The sequence below is a fragment of the Orcinus orca genome, chromosome 3, assembly GCF_937001465.1.
Source record: "Orcinus orca chromosome 3, mOrcOrc1.1, whole genome shotgun sequence".
In the NCBI taxonomy this organism is placed as follows: domain Eukaryota; kingdom Metazoa; phylum Chordata; class Mammalia; order Artiodactyla; family Delphinidae; genus Orcinus; species Orcinus orca.
In genome coordinates this window covers 21,440,579-21,447,580 of record NC_064561.1, presented here as the reverse complement: position 1 = coordinate 21,447,580, position 7,002 = coordinate 21,440,579, and the positions used below count along the sequence as shown (strand labels likewise).

Here is a 7,002-nt window from a genome sequence, read left to right as displayed (position 1 = left end):
CTCTACTGTTGAGTGTTCTCTCAGCTCTCCCAGTGCATTAATCCTCAGCAAAAAGTAGCCTGAACTTGTCGATGATAGTCATTCAACACAGTCCAGGGAAAAGTAAATAAAATAAAACCCAACTCTTCTTCTTTAGCACATCTGTGAAAGGTTAACTTGCTGCTCAGCCACGTGGACATTCATGAAATCGTTTCACTTTAGGTGTCCTCTACTTCAGTACTTTACTCACAGCTCATTCACACATGTAGGCAACAGCATTCCTTAATTGGATGGAATCTGCAGTGCTGGTTGTGATCGGTCTCATGAAAAGAAAAGGGAAGGAGGAAAAAGCCTCCACATTGACTTGGTGGTCTTGACGAAATGGATGCAGAAGACAGCTTGAGTGTCAGACTGGAAACTGTTATTTTCCTTTTCCTTTTCTTTTTATCTTTCCTATCAGGTCTTCTGCCCACTTCCCACCCCCTTCTCTCAAAGAGGAGAGACACTAATTAGCTGCTTTTTTGTGTTTTTGGTAAAACACCTATTGTTTTGCGTTTCTTGTTGTTTGGTGAACATTATTGTTTTTACTGCCAAATGAGCTTCAGTGGTTGATGTAGGGGGTCTCTTGGGAACTTAACGTTTTCCAGTTTAAGTGGAAAAGCTTTTTTGTTTGAATTGGCTTTTACTGGGTGCTTCAAGGTTTGCTCTTGGCTCTTTGAAGGGGGACTAAATAGCACTGTGTTTCCTTTGAGGTTCCAATGAAGAAAGGATCCTATGTCCTGGGCACTTTTTGTTGATTTTGCTGTGTGTCCTCTCTAATAGCCAGATGCAGATTCCAGGAGAATGACATATAAATGAATATAAGTAATCTAATATTTTTACAATTTGCTTTGGCCATACTCCTGGTCTTATTCTACCTGTAGCAGGTGGCTTTAAAGAGCATTAGCTATGTATATATTAAAAATAATATAAATGTACCAATATTAAATATTATATTGATGTATAAATGTAATATACTAATATTTATATTAGTGTATAACAATTATGTATTATATTAATATATATTTTTGCCTAGCATATATTATATACAAAATATATGAGTAATGAAATGTATTTCTATGGTTAATATGTTCATAATATTAATATGATATATCCTGTAATATTGATTTTAAAACAATTATATCATAATATATAAATATATAATTATTATTATCTGATATAATACACTATAGTTAATATATTCTATATAACACAATATATAATATATTAGTATAATTGTATTATATAATATAAATATAATACATATATAAAACTATATATCTTTTGGTTATACATTACACATACGAGTATGTATAGCTAATTATAATTTTATTTACATAGGAATCTGGTCATCATAACAATTGATGTAAAAATATGCAATATTTTCAATCAAATGGGCCTTAACCTCACTACGTACACATAACTACTTTTAAAATCTTGAACCCTGTCTAACTCATGCTTCCATATCTCTCAACCTGCTTTTCTACACATGCACATAGACACACGTTTATACATGATATATATGTATACTACCAGTTTTCAGTTCAATGTATATAAATATATAATATATAATTATATTCCTGTGTATGTATACAAATATAAATCAAAGGTATGTGTATAGGTATGTATTTCATATGTTTATATAAATATATCATACAAATAATGTATGTGTATATAAATACATGACTGTATACATACATACACAGAAATATACTTATTTAAACAAAAGGGACCTAAATAAACATAGTTCTCCAAGAATAAAAAGTTATGTCTCACTCTTTCAATAACAGTTTATAGTTTTCTACTGTATGTGCTTCTATAATTGTTATGAGCATTTCCCATTTTTGTTGAATGTTAAGTTGTTTTAATTTTTTGCCTTTTTTTGTTTTTTGTTTGTTTGTTTTTTTGGTACGTAGGCCTCTCACTGTTGTGGCCTCTCCCGTTGCAGAGCACAGGCTCCGGACGCACAGGCTCAGCGGCCATGGCTCACGGGCCCAGCCGCTCCACGGCATGTGGGATCTTCCCGGACCGGGGCACGAACCCGTGTCCCCTGCATCGGCAGGCGGACTCTCAACCACTGCGCCACCAGGTAAGCCCAGTTTTTTGCCATTATTAATGAAGTTCTGAAGAATACGGTGGGCAAGATTACTTGAAAAACTCTCCTAAAAGAAAAGGGTTAGGTATGCTAGGTTAAATGTACACAACTTATTTTTAATTGCGTGGTTGATTTTGGAAGTGTGCAGTCGAAATGTCCAGGACCCATGAAGGAAGGGTGGTCCATGTGTGAGAGTTATAGCTCTATTAAGAGTGGATTGAAGATCTTGATAGCTTAGAACAGAAGCTGGAAATCCTGTTTTTTTTTTTTTGTTTTTTTTTTGTTTTTTTTTTTGTCAACAACCGAACCGGAATAGTCTCATTTTATTAATGCTACTTTATGCATATTATAGTACCAAAAAAACCCAACAACGTAGTTTCATTAGCCAAACTCAGAAATTGTAGAACAATCACCCCACAATAAGAATTGTTGAAAAAGAATGTTCTATAAAGTTTTACCAGAAAGAATCTCTAGTTTCCAGCAGTGTTTCTTTTTAATTTCCGTATATGCATTTATTACCGCTTGAGCATCGTCAGGAGTTTTAAATCTAGCATGGCATTCTGTATCTCCTTCCAGCAAATCAACATAAACAACTTCTGAGATTACTGCCAAAGTATCCCTGACTTGTTTCCTGCCAGGTAAAGGCTCAGCGCTAATGATCTTCACAATCACACCACTCACAAACTGTGGTCCTGCTGCATTGACCTTCTCCTGGGGACCACCCTCTTCACTGTCTGTTTTTTCATTTTTCATTTCGGACTTAGTAGGTACTCCATGGTTTGTTTCCATTTCTGACTCTAATTTTATTTGGGATATTGTTTTTTTTAAAGAAGCCATGCTAGCTTTTTGCAGTGCTAAATACTCTTTTTTCAAATCCAGCCATTGGGTCTTTGATAGTACTCGTAATGGTATAACCTCTTCTCCCATTTTATGCCTCTCTTTATGTTTTTTCTTATGCTTTCTTTTTGCTTTCAAGAGGGATCCATCTTTTATATCTCCAGTGTCTTTTTCCTCTTCAGTAGAGACTTCTAATTCTTTGTTTTCTTTACAAACTTCTGAAGCTTTTTTAATGTCTTTCTGAGCCACTTTAAGTTTTGATTTGGGAGTTAGGTAATCTGCATCTTCAGAGCTACTTCTCTTTCTCTTCCCTGTTTTGCCTAAAGGGAAGCTGGATACTTCAGTTCTTTCTCGTTTTTTCTTTTTCTTTGTGGGTGGCTTTTGGGCTTCAGTAACCTCTACTTCAGAGCCCTCAGATGTGGTCCTCGACCTTTTTTTTACAGACGCTTTCCTTGCTTGGGTCCATATTTGACTCTTTGGTCTGGATACTGTCTTCTTTCTTCATTCGGCCTTTCTTCTTCTTTTTCTTTTTCTTTTCTTCAGCTACTCTAAGGGCAGGAATGGGCTTGTTTTTCACTGTCTTGGGAAATTCACCAGGTTTTCTTGGTGCTTCCTCTGGTGGGTTATTAAGAAACTCAATAGCTTTTGCTGCTTGTTCTTTTGTCTCAAATTCCACAAAGGCAAATCCCTTTGGATCTCCAGTAGACTTATAATGTGGTATACTTATATAAACAACATTGCCACATTTCCCAAATACCCTTTCAATCCAGCTGTGATTAACATTTTTGGGAAGTAATTCCACATACACAGTCCGCTCATCCTCATCCTTTGGTCTTTCACCCAGAGGCTTTTTTCTCCTGATTCTGGTGCCTTCTAAATCCAGCTCTACAACAGCTGAATTTTTCAGTGCTCTGGCTATTAACTTTCCATCAGTGGTCAATTTTTTCATTTTGTTGAATGACACGAGAAGTGATATATCAACATATCCATCTCTAGATTTTTCTATCTGCTCTCGAAGAAATCTATCCTTGTGAAGATTTGCATCTCCAAACCAGAAGTCCACCTGCTTTGCAATATCTGCAAGCACCTGTTTTACCCGAGACCTTTTCTTTTTTTCTACTTCTTTTTTCTTTTCAGTGCTTTCCTCTTCCAGTGCTTTTTCTTGATTTGCACTTCCAGTTTCCATTCCTGTCAATCCGTCCAATTCCCAAAATACAGGGCCAGAGACCGCGTCCTTCAGTCCTTCGCGTCTCCCGATCCTTAAAGTCGTAGTTCTGGAAATCCTGTTTTTATGGAGCCAAATGGCAAATATTTTAGGCTTTGTAGACCAAAGAGGCAAAATTGAGGATATTATTTAGGTACTTAGGTAACCATTTAAAATGTTACCAGTTAAAACGTGAAAATTATTCATAGCTCATAGGCCATAAAAAATAGGCAGCTGTCTGGATTTGGAATACAGGCCGTAGTTGAATGACACACCTGGTATAGAGACTTGTTTTTAAATGGCCATGACCACATGGGAGGCAGGAGGTAAGACTCCATCCCTACTAGATGGGAAGTTAGAACTAAAGCTATCTATCCCTAGCTTCACCTTTAATGAAAGGGTGTGCCAGGAGAAAAAAATATCTGCTGGCAAAGGGAGACTAAGATCAAATTCTCTTGGCCTCTGCTCTGGGTAGGAAACAGGTAGGAAATCTTGAGAATTCTGAACCGCAGATCTGTGTTCACAGTGTTTGGGTTGCAAATTTATTTGCGGTCTTGCAAACAGAAGCTAAGAAATTAACTTACAATGCTCCCAAATCGGTGGTATTCCAAACACAAAACTAAACCCTTTCTGGAGAGGTAGACCTTCAACACAGGCCTATAGCGTTCCCACAGATAAAGTTTAGCTAAACATGAGCTCATGATCTAAATTTACACAATAATGAAGAAATCAGCTACAAGTGGAGAGAATCAGCAAAAACAATCAATAGCAGAATTAGATTCCCAAGGCCATCCATCAGATGTTGGAATAATCAGGTGCCAGGCAGAAAATATACATAAAACTAGAAGTGAAACAAGGAGCAAGGATGTTTTAAAAGACTGGGTAGGATCTTTCAAACATTTTTAGAGTACATGTCATTGTTAAAGCTAAAAACTCGAAGGTCGTGTAATACAGCAGATTAATCGTGGAGAAGAGTGAAATTATGCTGTTTTTAAAAATATGGCAGGTCAGATTTCCTGCCTAATTATATAAGTTGATTTATCTTAAAAAATACACAGTATTTTAAAGACTTATTGGCTGTAAAATAAGTTAAGGGTATTTCAAAGGGCTTCTCTGCAAAGAGAAGTGAGAAGTAGCAAAACACAGAAAGTCGAGGGGAAAAAATGTCAATATATACATGGCTATAGGGTGAACTAAGCCTTAGGCCAGCAACTATGAGGAGGAGCTGACCCTTAGATACGTACAACTAAGCTGGAACCTTCAAAAAGTTCAACTGTTTATAAGTGAAAAGATTTATTAAAATTAATAACCAAGTGTTTTAATTGACATCAGAAGTGTAAAACAATAAACCCTGAGAACACAGAAAAAGAGACAATAAAGATATGAGCAGAACTTAATAAAACAGAAAAAAGTATAAAATTGAGGTGATCTAGTAAGTCAAAAGAATATTCTTTGAAAAGATTTAAAAAAACAAACTTTGATTAAGCAAAACAAAAACGTAAGTAAACAATATACAGAAAGAATCAGGACAATGTTATAGCAGAGAGTACAAACAGAGAATATATGAAATGCCAGTAAATTTGAACATTTCTGTAAAGTGGACAATTTCCTAGCTCCTGAAGTTTACCAAAACTGACACAAGCGGAAATTTGTAGCTGTAGTTCTTGCACCAGTAAAGGAATTAAGTCAATAGTTCACAAGCTTTCACCAAGAAAATACCAGACCCGGCCAGATCATTTGGGAGGTGAATTCTATCCAACTTCTGTTAAACAGATAACATCAATATTAACAAAGAAAAACTTCTAGGGAGTAGCAAAGGAAGAATGCTCCTTTATTCATCTTATGAAGTCTATATAATCCTAATACTGAAAATAGATTAGGACTGTAAGGAAAAAGAAATTTACAGGTCAAATTTACTTGTAAATATAAAAGGAAAAATTTTAAACTATGATATTAGCTACCCAAGTTCACTAGAGTAAGAAAAAGCACGAGCAAGTTAGGTCATCCAATGTAGTTTAATGTCAAGAATATATATCAATAGATTGAAATCACCACATTTTATTTCTTTCATGTGTCTCTTTAACAAATTGGTAAGTACTTATATTGATCTCTCTTGTACTAGGCACTGTGCCAAGTCACTTACATATTTACTCCTTTAAACCTTCTATCATCCCTGGGGGAAAGTTCTATTTTGCTTCCATTTCTTAGCTAAGACTCTAACCCCCAGGAAAGTAAAGCAACATTTGTAAGTTTTTGTGGATGGTCAGTGACGGGACCAGTACAGGAACATCCAATGTCTGTGCTTGGAAACAGTGCCCCATGTTGACACTCACATTACAGATGAAAGGAAAGGAACCATGCACTTACCATATAGATTAAATCTCACATTACAGGTTAAAGGAAAGGAACCATGCACTTACATTATAGATTAATACCCACATAACAGGTTAAAGGAAAAAGAAACATGTGCTTCTCTCAAAAGTTGTAAAGAAGGCATATCCATTTCTAAATATATTTCCCAATTTCTTTTGCTTGTTTTCTGACCTTTGTAGTGCATTTTGCCATGAGGAAAATTTTAATTCTTATATAATTAAATGTACCTTTTTTCTTTGTATCTTAGAAAGGTATTCCTCATGAATAATTTATTTCAAGTCTCCCAGGTTTCTGATACTTTTACACTTTCATTATTTTTTAACTTTTAACTGGTTGCTGTATCTAGAATTTAGTAACTCTATGATAGCCATATTTTCCCAATTTTGTTGAATAATTTTTGCTACTGATCCAAAATGTGAATTTTATTTTAATCTCAATTCTCTTACGCTCTTGCATCTAATTTTAAGATGCTTCC

General features: G+C 35.4%; 1 pseudogene across 1 annotated transcript; it reads right to left on the bottom strand.

Annotated features, from left to right (window-relative positions):
• Positions 1-2,535: 2,535 nt before the first annotated feature.
• On the bottom strand, positions 2,536-4,218 carry LOC125963854 (la-related protein 7-like; annotated as a pseudogene). Its single transcript, XR_007476267.1, has one exon. The product of XR_007476267.1 is annotated as a la-related protein 7-like (transcript).
• Between the last annotated feature and the right edge of the window lie 2,784 nt (positions 4,219-7,002).